The sequence below is a fragment of the Halichoerus grypus genome, chromosome 6 (assembly GCF_964656455.1).
Source record: "Halichoerus grypus chromosome 6, mHalGry1.hap1.1, whole genome shotgun sequence".
In the NCBI taxonomy this organism is placed as follows: Eukaryota; Metazoa; Chordata; class Mammalia; order Carnivora; family Phocidae; genus Halichoerus; species Halichoerus grypus.
In genome coordinates, this window is record NC_135717.1 from 123,322,204 (window position 1) to 123,338,656 (window position 16,453).

Below are 16,453 nucleotides of genomic sequence, written 5' to 3' on the forward strand. Positions count from 1 at the left end.
TATTACACATATGAGTGAAACCGTATGATAATTGTCTTTCTCTGCTTGACTTATTTCACTTAGCGTAATCCCCTCCAGTTCCATCCATGTCGATGCAAATGGTAGGTATTCATCTCTTCTGATGGCTGAGTAATATTCCATTGTATATATATATATATACACCACGTCTTCTTTATCCATTTATCTGTTGAAGGACATCTTGGATCCTTCCAGTTTGGCTATTGTGGACTTTGCTGCTATGAACATTTGGGTGCAGGTGCCCCTTCATTTCACTACATCTGTATCTCCAATGATGCAGGTGTAGTGAATCCAAGGCAATTTTCTATCAACAGTCTGGGTTATAAGCTTCGGACCTTCCTATATGCAAACACACATACTACTAACAAAATCAGACCATGCTCTATGTCTTAAATTTTTTATTTCGGCAGTCATGTTTTTCATCTCCAAGAACCCTTTCTTGTTCCTGATTGTTCTTTTGTCTTCATAATCTGTTGAGAATACCAATGTCTCTGAGGATACTAATTATACTTTTGCTAATAATAAATAATAAAGCTCTTTTGTTCCCTAAGTTATGTTTCTCTTCTGTGACATTTGAGCCAATGTTCCTTGGGTGTCTGTTAAGCATTGATATTTCATGCACGGTGAGCGGGATTCATTAGTATAGGCAGCGAGCTGGATTTCCTCCGTGACTGTGTACACTTTTCTACTTCACTTGTCTTTTCCATGAGTAATTTTAGATTTATATATAAATTTTATTATCTTCTGGTTTTCTAATTAGATTATGCTTTTGTCATTTAATCTGCTTTCAGATTTGTCATTTAACCTGCTTTCCTCAGGTTTATTTTGTTCTTTTATTCTAGCTTTGGAGATAGCCACTTACTCTGGCATCCAGGCAAAGCATGGGCAAGGTTATTTGGCTTCTTCCTGGTGCATCTATTTTTCTTCAAGATTGTAAAGAAAAATATTTACGTCATTGAGTCTAGCGGGGATATTATGAAGTAGAATTCAGAATTTAGAAATATGTTAATGATAGAAGAGGGTCTTCCAGGGGATGGAGGGGTGAGTGGGGAGGGGCTGCTTTGGGCTGTGTCCATCTCTGGAAGTGCTAGCTCTTTCTCCTCACCTCTGCCTTGATGGACTTTTTTTTTTTTTTAAGATTTTATTTATTTACTTGACAGAGAGAGACACAGCGAGAGAGGGAACACAAGCAGGGGGAGTGGGAGAGGGAAAAGCAGGCTTCCCGTGGAGCAGGGAGCCTGATGCGGGGCTCGATCCCAGGACCCTGGGATCATGACCTGAGCCGAAGGCAGACATTTAATGACTGAGCCACCCAGGCTCCCCTTGATGGACTTTTTTGATCCATATGTCAAAGCATTTGGGGCCCGAGCATTTAACTCCCAGGGTGGAAGTATCCCTGCCAAGGATCAGCCTGAGGGGTGTGTGTGGAATGGGATGGGTAGGGACTGTTTTCTTGGGGGCTGTGGAAGGTCCCACAGCGGCACCCAGGACTAGAGGATCCATTGTCTCTCCTTGGCTGAGCTTGCTTCTACTTCTGAGACAAAAAGCATTCCCTGCTTTCCTCTAACTAGGCTCTCTCCAGAATCCTACGCCGGCTTAGCCAAATTTCATTTGCTTGCGAAATAAATATGGGTGCTCTTTCCCTCTGTTCCTATTTGTCTTTGTTTCAGAGCCCCTTTTACTGAGGTTGAAGCCTGAGATCTGGGGGGAAAGTTTCAGAAGCAGCATGTAAATAGGGAATATCTGCCCGTGCAGAGCAGGTTCATACTTAAAAGCTCATCTCTGTAGGTTGTCAGACTTGTCCTCTGAAGGACTCTCGCCCCAAAGAGTAAAGCAGAGTGATCCTATTACGTGCCACCCCCTTCCAGTGGAGCCCAAAGCAATCAATAGCATATTTGCATGTATTTCAGTATAAAAATCGTATTTCATTCTTCTAATCTTTGCATAAAATATTTAAAGAGGGTGTGTCGCCTGGTTTCTCGTCTCCCTGAGGGTGAGTACCCTGGTTCGAGAGGGAGAGAAAACTACAAGTCCTTTATAGAATAACTTTCACTTCATTTGGCCTTTTGAACAGACAAATAGAGATCTTAGGGGATTCATTGAGGTGGGGCTTAAAGAGACTGGGTACATTTAGGAGGGAAGGAAACGAACTCTTAACCGAGTGCTTACTGGGTGCCAAGGGCTATTCTAGTGGCTGCATAGACATTCACAAGATAGCTCCGTCTTTGCAAACATCAACAAGTGTGCAGATTGATGGTGTTAAGGGCCTAATTCTTCACCGTGGCACCCTTCCACCTGACTCTGTTCTGGGCCACGTGACTTGTTTTGGCCAGCTGGAGGTGAGCAGATGTGAGGCAAGCAGGGGCTTGAAAAATCTTGTGTGAATTGGTTTGTTCGCTCCTAGCACCTTTGCCACGTCATGAGAATGAGCCCGGGCTAGAGGGCTGGAGGATGGGAGACACATGAAGCAAGGAAAAATTGCCCGAATTGTATACGCTGAGGCCATCCTAGATCGGCCCACAGCAAGCCAAGCCCTGGCAGAGCCAATTCACAGACATGAACAGGCCAGTCACACTGAAGGCACAGGATTGTGCACAGCTAAGTCTGATTGAGCTCAGATAAGTCAGCAGAACCCCGCAGACCTATGAACTAAATAAATGCTTATTATTATCTGCCATTGAGGTTTTATGGTTATTTGTTATGAGGCATTATTGAGGCACTAGGTAACAGATATTGCAAGGTTCGTGTTACTAATCACCTTTTTCTAGATGAGGAAAATGAGGCTCAGAAAGTTTAATTAATGTACCTAAGGTCACATAAGTAAGTGGCTGGGCCAGGATTTGATCCTGAATCCCCTGAATTGCACAGAATGGGGATGAGAGCCAGGAAACATGACACGACACATTTATAATCTTTAAAATAACACGTTTAGGCTGCTCCTGCCCCCAGTGCTGAGCCTTTAAAAACATGGTCAAATATGGAAAGGAACTATGAAATCTATGAAAAGTAGATTAGTTTCGAGGAAAGTAAAGCCATTAAAAATGTGTTTCTTGCATTTGCTAAATTTGTGTTTCCTTTCACATATTTTAAGCTGAAATTGCTCCTCACTCAAGTACTCATTCCTTTCTATTTATAGAATGGCCATATGCCATGAAGACTATGTAAAAACATAAAAGGAACTCTTACCTTTCTTAGGCGGAGAAATAAAAGTATTATGCAGTTTTCTCTGTTGGTATAAATGAGCAGATTAAGCATAAGTAGGAGATTCAGCATTTCTCCGTTTCCCCGACACAAAAAATAGTGTGTTTGACCACTTTTTTGTGTGTTTCAGTACATTTTTTGTTAACAATCTTTTATTATATAAAAAAAAACCCCATCTCTACTCCTTACAGAAGTTTTAAAATCATTTCACAGCTGAGTGGAACCCTAAACAGAGCTATCTTAGTGTAATGAAGCAGAAAACGATTGCTTCTTAACAAGACTGGTATATGGTGACAAATAGCTCATAAAAATCCCATCTGCCACAAAGTGCCTCTATTTTAGTTGCCTTAGAATCTAAATAGTATATTTCCTATTTCCTTTCAGAAACAACAGAGGAAATATAAAGCCTTCACGACTATCAAATCGTCCTCTGACAAGAAAAGCACTTGGTGTTAATGTCCTGACGTGGCTCATTCATGGGACCAACCTGCTGGTGATGCGCTTTCGACTGACTGGCAGGGATTCTGACTGTCCCCTTCCACACCCCGTTAAAGGCTCCAAAGGGGTCACACAGTAAGGAATGCCATTCACTGATGTTAAAACGTCGGCTTTGGGTTTTGTTTAGTAAAAACAAGGCAACTCAATAGTTTGCAAAGGCAAAGAGATGGGACCATTTGTAGAGTCTGATTTTATAAAAAACTGCATTTGGTGAGGGGAGACACTGCCTTTAACTTTCTCTTATGGTTTTAGATGACTCTGTCTCTCTATCTATCTATCTATCTATCTATCTATCTATCTATCTATCTCTCTATCTATCTATCTATCATCTATCTATCTATCTATTAGCTGCTTTAATTGGGCAGCTTTGAGGTGTTTTCCCATTCCTGCTAACCAACATATTTATTTCAACCAAACAGCCTTCAGTTTTTGAAGCATTTAAGCTCAAATATCTTGATAAAAGTATAAAATTAAAATCCCAGTGATTCTGTCTAAAATGTGACCGTTTACCTTTGTACAGAAATAAGGGTACTAGAAATTTCAACAACTTTCAAAATACCATGTATCTATAGGTAGTCTAGTAGGACTTCTAAAATGCGAATATATTACTTTGTGAAAGAAATAAACCAAATCCTTCAGTTGAAATCTATTTACTAAGGTATTCAAAGGCATTTGCTTTTAAAAGCAGCAGGGACATTTTCTTGGAAATGAAAACTGATATTTAAACACATTTCATTTTCAAGTGGAATGTGAAGGAATTTTCTGAAGATACAACCAACTTTCATGAATTAGCTGTGACTCAGCTCCATCTTTCTTAGTATCAGGTGGAGTTTTATTTTAAAGGATTAGCACACTGAATGATTACTATGCCACTCCCTCTTGCATTATTTTACTTGCCCTTACAGAGAATCTCCTAGGTGGGCACTATTGTATCTGTAATGCAGAGGGAGGTACACAGACTAAGAGAGGCTGAGGGCACACAGAGGTCACACAGCTGGTCAGTGGTGGAACCAAGGTTTGATTCCGGAGGTCTTTCTACTGTGTTGTGTTGCCTTGTGGAGCAACAAGGGATCAGTAGAAAGAGCACCGAGTTAGGACTCAGGAAGCCTGGGTTCTTGACTTGACTCTGGGAATGGCTATGTAACTTGGGGCAAGCCACTTCAGGTTGATGAGGGGGTTGGAGCAATGCTGCTGAGGCTCCATCAAGCCCATAATTTCATGATTTAGAAGGACATTTGGATATGAAAGCATGCAGACTGAAGGGAAGGAGTTCAGTAATATGTGCTCTCTATATCAGTTAAGAGGCTCCAGTTCTTTCCCTGCTTAGAATAGTACTCTAATGCTTCCAAATCCAGTTTGTTTACCCATTCTCCTGTTGATGGACATTTAGGTTGTTTCTGGGTTTTGGCTGTTCTGAATAGAAGCGTGGAAATATATTATGGACATGTGCGCTAATTTCTGTTGGGTTTATACCTGGGTATGGTATTTTTTCATTCAATAAATATTTATTGAGCAACTACCCTGTGCCAGGCACTGTTGTTAGCCTTGGCAACAAAATGATGGTGAAGCAAAAAAGGTATCTGTTCTCATGAAGTTAACCAACCAGTGGGAGGAGGCAGATGATAAAAAAAGCATGATGAAGGAAAAACTTAAGATGGTGTGATAAAGAGTAGGTGTGCATGGTGAGGGGGAGTGGAAGGCAGCTACTTAACACAGGGGCGTCAAGGAAGGCCTCTTGGAAGTAACATTGAACTGAGATCCCAAAACAATGGCGGAGCTGGCCCTGTGGAGAGCGCAGGGAAGAGTGGTCAGGGGGAGGAGAGGGCACAAAACAGTGTGCTGGAGTATAATCGACATTTATGAAACATCCACAGAATGTCAGTCCCTCTCCCTTTCATTCTGTACAGAGCAGACTAAGGCTGTATTCTCAGTTAACAGTAAGGCCTGGAATAGAAGCAGGTACGGCGTCTTGGGTAAGACTCCACAGAATTTCCGCTGTACCACAACCGCCCCCACGGTTGCTTTTTCTTGCACACTTGCTTTGTGCTAGGCACCACGTGTTACTCCATTTTCTCACTTACGCTTTGCTTTACAGTTCTTCATGGATAATGGAAGTATTATCCTGCTTATTTTAATTATCAACCAATAAAGTCTTGGAGAAGTTTAGTAACCTGTCACATGGTTTTTGTAAGTGGTGGAGCTTGAATTTGATGCCAGTTCTGTTCCACTCCAAAGTCTAGACCTTTTACTATGGGCTCCACGGTCTTGTTAATGTGTTTTTATGTATCTCTAAACTTAAGAAGTTGTATTACACATTTTATATATATTTTAGGTGGAAAAATACATTTGGAAATAACTTCAATTTTGTGGAGTAATCAGAGTGTTGAATAAAGTGACAACTGGTAAAAGAAGGGAATATAAAATGCAAAGAGTTATTAAAATTGCTTTTTTTTTTTTTTACAATGGGTTTAGTTACTGAATAGTTAAAGGAAGCCAAGCTGTAAAATATGAACATACCGATTCTGTTTAGTATAGTACACATTTTGATATAGAATACTGAATTAGTCTTGCTACAATAATTAGACTATAACTTCTAAAATAAATGTTATGCACTCTGAAAAAGAGAAAGAGAAGTGAGTTGATGCCCATGGTTTGAATATAGATGGGGAGGGTGCTCATTAGAAAGGAATGAGCAGGGGTGAAAAATGCTTATTTTTCCAAGAACCACCATATGTTCCCCAAAATGTATCCAGCTATTCCATGTGATGTTTCTTATTTTCTCAAAAAAAAAAAAAAAAAAAAAAGGAGAGGGATTTTGATCCATGGAGCCCAAATTTCCACTAAATATTTTCTCTTTTGCTGTGAGAATCTGGCTTTTTTTTTTTTTTTTTTTTGTAGTTGTTTGTTTGCAGGTTTTAGCTGTAATAGTTCCTGTCTTGGAGAAAAGACTGAGCAGCAGCTAGTCTCTATAATTTTTAATGATATAATGGAAAAGGATACACAGTGTGCTGTGTCTCTTGATGTGTTCCAACCTCAGACTTTATTCCAATCCTCTGAAATGGAAAGTATCGTAGGCCAAGACTGTTAAAAAATGAGGCGTAAGTAAATACCTACGCTAATCATAGCGGTTCATGTGGCAACAGCACCAGCTGCTGAGAAGCCCATCTTTTCATCCTTTGTTTCGGGGAATTTCTGGGAAATATCTTTCCAGATTTCCTTTCCAGTCACTTCTCCACCCCCCTCCCCCGATTTCTCTTTCCTCCCTTTTTGGTGTGTGAAGTCACATTGTTCTAATTTCCTTTATAATGAAAAAGGGAGCATACAATGTTAAAATCATTCTTTTTAAGAAATGAGAGATATCAGATTTTCCTCCCAATTTCTTTCTTCTGTCTGCTGGCTTCCATTCTAGTCTGATTCTATGTATCATCTGCTTTTTGAAATGACAGGTAGGTTTGGAAACGCGAACTTTTTTTCAGATGCTGTCATTCTGTATCTTTATGGGTTTCTTTGGTCGTATAAAGATAAACACAACCATAGTTCATTTTCTACAGCTTAGACAATGTGTTAGAGGTGAAAGAAGCATAACATCATATTACATCTTTTGTTGGCCCCAAGTATTATTAATTGCCTTATTATAGTGCAATATGCTTATGCTATATTTCTGCAGGAGGTACATGAATGAGGCAGAAAAATATTCAAGTAGGTAAAAATGAGACTTATTTTATAAGACTGTGGTTATGGCTTCCTTGCATCTTCTAAATGGCAAGAGTTTCCCATATATGGCAGTAGAGATACAAACTGAAAGCAGGTGTTTCAGGATCTGAGGAAAAAGATGAAAAACAGACCACACTGAATTAATAAAATCAATTCTTGGCTTTGACACTTCTCCGGCAGGAAGGAAACAGCACCAAATGAATATAAACATTCTGACACACACACAATAAGGTGTACAGTGCTGGCTAGATTCTCACTTCCAGCAGTCTTCGGGACTTCCTGGCCTCTGGCTACAACACCTAGCCATAAATTCTTGTTTCACTTGGGGTGAATTTAGGGTGAAGTCTCTGCTAACTCGGAGGTAGATGGCAGTGAGAAGACCACTAGTAGGCTGTTCTTAGAGGTTTGTTTGGACTTCATCATTAGGCAATTGTTATCTTGAGAGAAAAAAATTCTACCTGCCTAGAGATACTTCTTCTTTTAATTTTTAAACAATTTATTTGTTTGAGAGAGAGAGAGAGAGAGAGACAGAGAGCAAGCACATGGGGGAGGGACAGAGGGAAAGGAAGAGAGAGAATCCCAAGCAGATTCCCTGTGGAGCCCGATGCGGGGCTCAAACCTATGACCCTAACATCATGACCCGAGCCGAAATCAAGAGTCCGTTGCTTAACCAACTGAGCCACCCAGGTGCCCCTGCCTGGACATACTTAATAGCTTTAGGCAGTTTGAAATGAATTAAACCAACAAGAATAAGGTCTTTTTACTTTCTACTTCTGATCTCTTGGTGTTCTGAGTAAGGTGTTTTTTTTTTTTTAATTTTAATTTTAATTTTTTAATTCCCCTGTTACTTACAATGGAAAATGCCTTACACTTTTCTTTCCTCATGCCCCTTTCCTTTCCAGAATGAAGGACAAGTAAACAACGAGCTCAGAATTCAAATATGGGTGGCTCTCATGGGAGTATAAGTCAAAGAAGGGAGGTGTCCTTTCCCAAGAGGCCCACTAAGTGGTGGGTGTACTGCATAAATAGATATAAAACATAAAATATGGAGCTGCATAAGTAAACACAAAACACAAATAGTATGTTCAGCGTCACATGATATTTAGCTTTAGTTGGGCAAAATGCTAAAGCTGATGGAAATGTTTAGTTTTCATTTTCTTTCTGCAGATGAAGATGTGATCTAGCGTACGTGATGCTATTCAAGATGGGCCACGTCCATAAGAGGTGGCCCTGTGGAGATGGACATGTGTCAAGGTTATTTGGATACAAGCAACAGATACTGAATCTGGTTAAGAAGAGAGTTTGTTGGAAGGATATGGAGGAGCAGGAATACTGGAAAATCAGGTTCTGAGCAGGAAAAGAGCTGAAGGGCACTCCAGGAATTCATGGAGCAGGAACTCCTCTTTGGGCTCATCAGGGTGTTGCTGCTAGAATAGATGGGGGGTCCGGGGTCAAGCTCCAGGGAGGGGCATCTAATCGGATCACTATGTTCATACTTCCTCCCACTGCCTCTCCGGGGTTAGTGCCAGCTGAGTCCCTTAATTAATGATCCTGTCCCACTGTACCCAAGGGAGGAGAGGAAATTCCCTAAAAGAACACTAGGGTGCTATTACTAAAAGGAGGGAGGAATTCATGCTCATCTGCCCAAAGATAGAATTGTTCACCACACCGTGTAACATGCTATTGATTCTATGCCATATTTCATATGGCTTTAGCTCATAAACAATGTAGTTTGCCAGGAGAAGGGGAGGGTACAGGGAGAGAATGAGAAAATACTTGTACCACGGACTATTATATAATCTGATGTGGTATAAATACCATATGGGCCCTGGGCATAAATGGTTAAACTCTCAAATCCCTGGTCTGTTGCAATCAGCAAAGATGTTGAGTTTTAATCCATAGGAAGTATCATGGCATTGACTTTTTGCCTGATGGAGAAATCTATCTTAGTTGTCATCCACATTTTAAGATTTTCTTTTTCCTAGATGGAGAAGTTAATATAATCTCCCTCCTTGTCCAGGAGTGGGACAGAACACAGAGGTAATTAAACAGGAGACCCCCAGGGAGCAGAGCCACACCTCACAAGCCAAAGAGATACAAGTCCCCAGCAAGGAGTGGTCATTGGTGTCAGGCCTGTCTTGCAGAGCATATGGGAGGGAAGGAGAGCCTCCTGAACAATACTGTTGATGAATACCATGTACTTACAATTACCGATGGAAACATTACTGATTTTGTACAGATAGTGGCCAAGGCCCAGATACTAAGGTAGGGATGTCCCAGAGCAGGTCGGCAAATGACAAGAGCAGAAGAGGCTTAGCAACGCCTGAGCAAAAAGAAAAGAGTTTTTCTTTTTGGAAACTGTTTTTCTTTTGCAGGCAGCTGGATAAGAGTTTTCATGGACTGAGAAACTGTTTTTCTTTTGCAGCCAGCTGGATAAGAGTTTTCATGGACTGAGAAACTGTTTTTCTTTTGCAGGCAGCTGGATAAGAGTTTTCATGGACTGAGAAACAGGCATTAATTATACTAGCGTCTCTCTGCGTACTGTTTATAATTCAGTGTATTTAATTTTGCATGGAATAACTGTGTAGCGAATATTTTGAGGCGTTCATTCTATAGTGGTGGCTCAGTCTATCCTAAGTGAGCTCTCTGCTATTGTCAGACAATTCTTGGAGAATCAAGGAGAGCTTGGTAGATCTCCAAATGGATCCACAGGGCTGTACGCTGTAACTTAAAGGGGAGCTGCCACCGCAAAGCGGAATGTGTTTGAGGATGGCATGGGTATGACATGGAAAGGACAAGATCAGTGAAGCCTCTGGGGCTTTGACACCCCTGTGCCTAAATCCTGGCTTTACCATTTACTAGCACTGTAACCTTGGAAAACTCACATAATCTCTCTAAGCCTTATTTTCCTCATTGAAGAAATGGAGATGATGAGAGAATCCCTATCCTGTGTGGGGACACTGGGAGATCAGGTGTGTAAGTGGTCGGCACAGCTCCTGTTCACAGTGAGAGCTCAATATATGTTAGCTTTTGGTTTATACAGAGGCAAGAGGCTACTAATTTATGGGCAAAATGACGGGAAAGTAAATTTTGAGTAAAAACTTTGGCTGGAGAGCAGGAGATGCTTAGATTATTGGTAATGCACGCCACGTATGTAATAAAGGAACTGTAAGCACATGAACATGAACCCATGGTCTGCACTTTGTGAGCTCTGTGATTGACCTGTGTGATTCGTCTGCCTCAAATTCCAACAGAATCTTAGGCTGCAACCATGAAAGCATGGTGTCTGGACTGTAAGAGGATTTTCCCTCCATTGTACTTGAGTCTCATTAGATGATGTCTGTGACATTTTTTTTTTTTTAAGATTTTAGTTATTTATTTGAGAGAGAGTGTGTGCATGTGCACACGAGCATGAGTGGGGAGGAGTGCGAGTGGGAAGGAGCAGAGGGGGAGGGAGAGGGACAAGCAGATTCTGCACTGTGCAGAGCCCAGCGTGGGAGATCCAGGATGGGGAGATCATGACCTGAGCAGAAACCAAGAGTTGGACACTTAACCGACTGAGGCATCCAGGGATGTCCCGATGTCTGTGGCATTCTGAGCAGTTCTGGGGTGTGGAACACATTTTAAGGTCACTGACAATATAGATTGACAGAATTGGTAGAGTTTCTGGCTATTCATGCCAAATTAGAAATGTTTGAAGGAACTGGGGATTGGTTGGAGCATTTGAGACTAAAAAGAGATGTGATTGCTATCTTTAAAAGTTGAAGGATTGGCTGTGAAAGAGATGCAGTGGTTAGAAATAACCTGGGTGCAGAGGTTAGAAATAACAGAAGCAGATTATGGCTTAGAGTGCAGAGGTTAGAAATAACAGAAGCAGATTATGGCTTAGAACGAGGAGGCTAATCATTAGAACTGCTCTGAGTTCCCATGGTCCTCTCTATATGCTGACTGGGCTCCCGTTCCCTGCAGATTCACGTGTAGGCTGGGACATACTGATCAGAGATGCCGAGGAGGGTATTTTTACCTGGAGTTGGGGTTGTTAAGCAGATTTTTACCTTGGCAGGCTGTTTCAGCTTTTTGACTCCAAAATTTAATGAACTTTCTACAAAGACAGAAAGAAAAAAAGTAGCAGTCATGCAGCTAGAGGAATCCCTAGTGCTTCTTAAGACAAATGGAAAATTTCTGCAAAAGCAGACCTGCTTCAACTGGGTCTCAGGAAGTGGTGTCCTGTATCCAGCTGCGCAAAGATATGACCAGACATTTGGAGGCTCTAAGCAAAATAAATAAAAATAAAGTGCTCAAAGTGAAATAAAGGCTTATGTGAAAAAATGGCTACTGCATCCTATTGACTGCCAGGCTTCCTCTATTACTATAGACTTCTAAAGTTAAGAGCATTCATGATATTAGGCTTGTTTTTTGACCCTGAGTGGATCAGACCTGGAAGGGAACTTGTGAAGTCATATTTAGCCTCTTCCCTACATTTCCTAACATTCATAAGGCATATCCTGTTTTTCAAACTGGCTACAGAAGATTGGGAGAGTGCACGGTCTGCGTTCTTAACCACTACTTCATCCTACCTGGAGAAGAGAAAGGGGAGGGGTGGAGGAACCACAGTCTTTGGGGTCAGGCAGGCATGGCCATCTGGAGACCAGCTCTGGAGACCATGGGCAAACTGCTCCTACAAAGCTTTGGGTTACTCATCTCTCAAATGGGTGCCATAACAGTACCCACTTCATAGGTTTGTTATAAGGACTGATTAAGATAATACACAATACAGTGCTTAGCGTAGTGCCCAGCACATTGCAAGCCCTTAGTGAATGCTTATTAAAATGAGCTTTTAGGGGTGCCTGGGTGGCTCAGTCGTTAAGTGTCTGCCTTTGGCTCAGGTCGTGATCCCAGGGTCCTAGGATCGAGCCCCACATCGGGCTCCCTGCTCGGCGGGAAGCCTGCTTCTCCCTCTCCCACTGCTTGTGTTCCCTCTCTCATTGCGTCTCTCTCTGTCAAATAAATAATAAAATAAAAAAAAAATAAAATGAGCTTTTACCCATCTCACCTGCTCTGTCATGGTAAGAATGACACAGATGGTCAACAATTTTATTTTTATTTTTTTTTTTTTAAAGATTTTGTTTATTTATTTGACAGAGAGAGATACACAGCGAGAGAGAGAACACAAGCAGGGGGAGTGGGAGAGGGAGAAAGCAGGCTTCCCGCAGAGCAGGGAGCCCGATGCGGGGCTCGATCCCAGGACTCTGGGATCATGACCTGAGCCGAAGGCAGACGCTTAACGACTGAGCCACCCAGGCGCCACAATGGTCAACAATTTTAAAACAATCTCAAATACTTATTGATAAGGAAAATCTGTGTCCTAAGATAGCCAAGCAAGTCAGCGAGAGAGTCCCAGTCCTTGCCCCGGGGCTCTTCTGGGTTCTTCTCCCTGCTCTGCTTCCTGCGCGCACCATCCGGGTTCTTCTCCCTGCCCCACTTCGTGCAAGCGCCGAAAGTGCCAAGTATGCAGAAGTAGAAGTGTATAAATTGCCCCCTTTGTGCTTGGGGCTCAGACCTTTGGAGACCACTCTCCTCTGAGCCTGCCGGCGTTAAATAAACCTCCTATCCTCTAAGATCTCCGGGTGCTGCTTGGTTCTTCGATTGGGCGATCCAGTCCAGGTTCCATAACATTTGGTTCTCTGACTGGGAAACCCAACCACACTGGCCCATTGTTGCCACCGGTTTGGGGGAAATGGCAGGGCGGTGATGGAACGAGGGATCCAAACGGAGAAAGCGCGCTCTGCCTAATTTTCGGCAGTCTCCCGCCCCAGTCGCCTCGGGCCAGTCCTGCTCCGCTGTTCCCACCGGACTCGAGGGGACTTGGCAGGTGAGGACCTGGTCCTGATGTCAGATTCCGGTAAGGCCTGGGGCCCCAGGACCCAGACAGGCCCACCCCCACTGGGGTGGAATGGGAGCCTGATCACCTCCCAGAGGCCTCTTAGAGGTCTCACAGGTAGGGATTCCCAGGGAGGGAATGTAATAACTTCTGGGTGTGAATGTGTGAGTGACTGTGCAGTCCGACCTGGCTTGCTCAAGCGGACTGATTCTGTGACTCCACCGGCAGGCACCCTTAAGGTCCCCGGAAGCCTATGGAGTCTGAGTGGGTCCGTCTGTGATTCTGTGGTGAACGGCATACAGTCTATGGTGGCATCAGAATAGTTTCCGATTGTAAGTCACAATGCTGAGACCGCTATGGCTAAGCCTCACCTAAGCTCCTTCAGGACACGGCCAGACGGGCATCTGATTGGTCTCCTCATTTCAGGAGGCACCCCCCCGCCTTTGTCTGTCTCTGCTCCACCGCACATGGGGACATCACCATGGGGTCAGGGCAGAGTAAACCTGCGGTTCTAGAGACCATGATCAAAAATTTCAAGAAGGGGTTTTCAGGAGACTATGGAGTCAGGATGAACCCCGGCAAGTTGAAAACCCTATGTGAGTTGGAATGGCCCACCTTTGATGTCGGGTGGCCTTCAGAAGGGACATTGGATGTCCCAATGATTTGTTGAGTATGGCGAGTCGTAACAGGAGAGCCAGGACACCCTGACCTGTTTTCGTACATTGACTCCTGGCTAGGAATTGCTCAGACCCATCCCCCCTGGATGCGATTCGCTTGCAATAGGCAGGGACAGGCCAGAGTCTTAATTGCCTCGTCCAAGCGACCTAAAGAAAATCAGCAAAAGCCCCAGTCTCCACAAATCCTAGCCGGAGATCCCGAGGGCGAACTAAATAAATTACAAAAGTACACCATTGAGAGGGCCCCAATCTCCTTAGGGTCTCAGGTACACTCCCTCCAGACAGGGGACTCAGTTTGGGTCAAAGATTGGAAGAAAGACAGGTCCCCACACTGTTGTTCTAACTGCCCCTACTGCCCTCAAGGTCCCAGGTGTCACCCCGTGGGTCCACCCCTCCAGATGAAGAAAGCTCATCATTCAGACGAGGAGCCGTGCCAGTGGAGAGTCCAGCCAGACTTCATGAACCCACTCCGGCTTCGCCTTCAATGAGACCTCACCGATGGATGGACACCTGCTCACCGTGGTCCCTGGCTCTCGGCATGATTTCCCTCATCTTGGGATTCAGACTACACTGTTGCCCCTCCTGACTGGGCTTTCCCCCAGAGACTTACTATTGTCATTGCTTGTTGGGTGTCCCTAGGGTGTATTACTGCACTCACTTGTCCACGGGTTTCATCTACTGATGGGTTAGCCACGATGGCTCCCTCTACCTAAGGTCATAGATCCCACTTTTATTGGCCCTCTGCTGTCTACTCCTGAGCGCATTTCACCATGGTTTTCCTGGCCCCAGTCAGTCCCGGGTTTCTGCTACCTGGTGTGCTGTTCCTCCGCACTGCCTCTAGCTTGCCTGGCCCAGCAAGGGGGGCAAACTCTTGTATCACCGTTACTGGCAAATGGACTTTCCAGCTTATCCCCCTCAGTCCCGCACCAGTGCCCCCACTGACTTCTTCCACCTGGGATGGGCACACACCAAAGATTAACCTCCATTTTGATGGATGCCAGCTTTTTGATACCTCCTGGGAACCTCATAGACGGTGTTGCTACCATGGCCCTCAGTCTGGTTACCAGCTGGTAGATATCTACATCTGTGGGGGCCCTACACCTCAACAGCCAAACACTCAGTTCTGCTCACAAGCCTGGGGATGTGAGTTGTGGGTGGTGACTTGGCTGGGAATGGAACGATGGTCCACCAGGTGGCGCCTCAAACAGTGCAGTGACATCCGGATTTCCTTGTCATGCAAGGCCTCCCCATCCTCTTGCCCTAATGATCACTGTATACCGCTCACCCTCTCAGTCTTAGAACCCAATGCCACATCATGGGCTACAGGAATCATTCTCCTGTTGGGCCAATATCACCCTATGGGGACTGACTCCATGGCCAAATTTATGATTAAGTCCGTGTTCACTCCAAGCCTTACAGTCAACCCCCAGAGTCAGATAGAAAATAACTCGCCCTGGCGCATCCCCAGGTCCCCCATCCACACATAGCAAGCATCTATAGTGCAGCTGTTAGGTATGATTAACGCCTCCCACCAAGCGCTTAACCACTCGAATCCACCCCTAGCATCTGACTGCTGGATCTGTATGAAGCCCGGTCCCATCCAATACTTAGGTGTCATCCTCAACCAATCTACTGTGTCACCTACCACCTCGGCACTGGGGACCTCAGATTATCCCTTTCTGGCTCCAGTACCGCTGTATGGCAACTCTTCCTCTCCCCATCACGGGCCATAGTAGGGTCTGTGTGTCTAACAACACTTTTTTAGCTTGTGATCAAGGTGTATACATCTGCATCACCCCATGTGATCAATCATGCACGCTTGTCAGTCTCTTACCTGATCTTTCAGTCCTCCCTGGGAGCGATGCCCCACTCATATGAAGACCTCCTAGCCGCCCTCCATGCTCTCCCGTGGCCATCCCTCTTATCGTGAGCCTGCTGGATGCATCAGGTGTTGCCCTCGGCACCACTGGCATCGGGATGTCTCAGGCTCAGTACCAGGGTTAACTCAACAAAACGGTGGGTTTTTCCGCCCTCACTCAGTTGGCCCTGGTCTTGCAGTGCCAACTTGATTCACTGGCCTCACTGGTCCTCCAAAACAGGCGCGGGCTCGACTTGCTCACGGCTGCGCAAGGGGGGGCTCTGCCTCTTCTTACAGGAGGAATGTTGTTTCTATGCTAATGAGTCGGGGGTGGTCCAAGAAACTCTGGAATGAGTACATTGCCGGTGGGAAACACTCCAGCGAACAACTTGGTGGGATACCCCCTCTCACAATGATTCCCTTGGATCGCCACCCCCGTCGGCCCCCTCCTATTGCTTCTCCTCATAGTAGCATTTTGTCCTTGTATTCTTAATGCCCTTACTAGTTTTATCACTACTCAAATTGCCAAAATCAGACTCCAGTTACTCCTTACTCAGTATCGCCCCTTAGAAGATGAAAATGATGCCCTCTAAACTAGGTGTTTAA

The 16,453-nt window shown here is 44.2% G+C and overlaps 1 long non-coding RNA gene across 1 annotated transcript in view; it reads left to right on the forward strand.

Annotated features, from left to right (window-relative positions):
- The window catches only part of LOC144382390 (uncharacterized), a 235,321-nt gene extending 229,219 nt beyond the window's left edge, over positions 1 to 6,102 (forward strand). Inside the window, exon 4 of the long non-coding RNA XR_013449242.1 lies at positions 3,604 to 6,102. This is a non-coding gene — a long non-coding RNA (uncharacterized LOC144382390). The remainder of the gene's footprint in view (positions 1 to 3,603) is intronic.
- Positions 6,103 to 16,453: the final 10,351 nt, after the last annotated feature.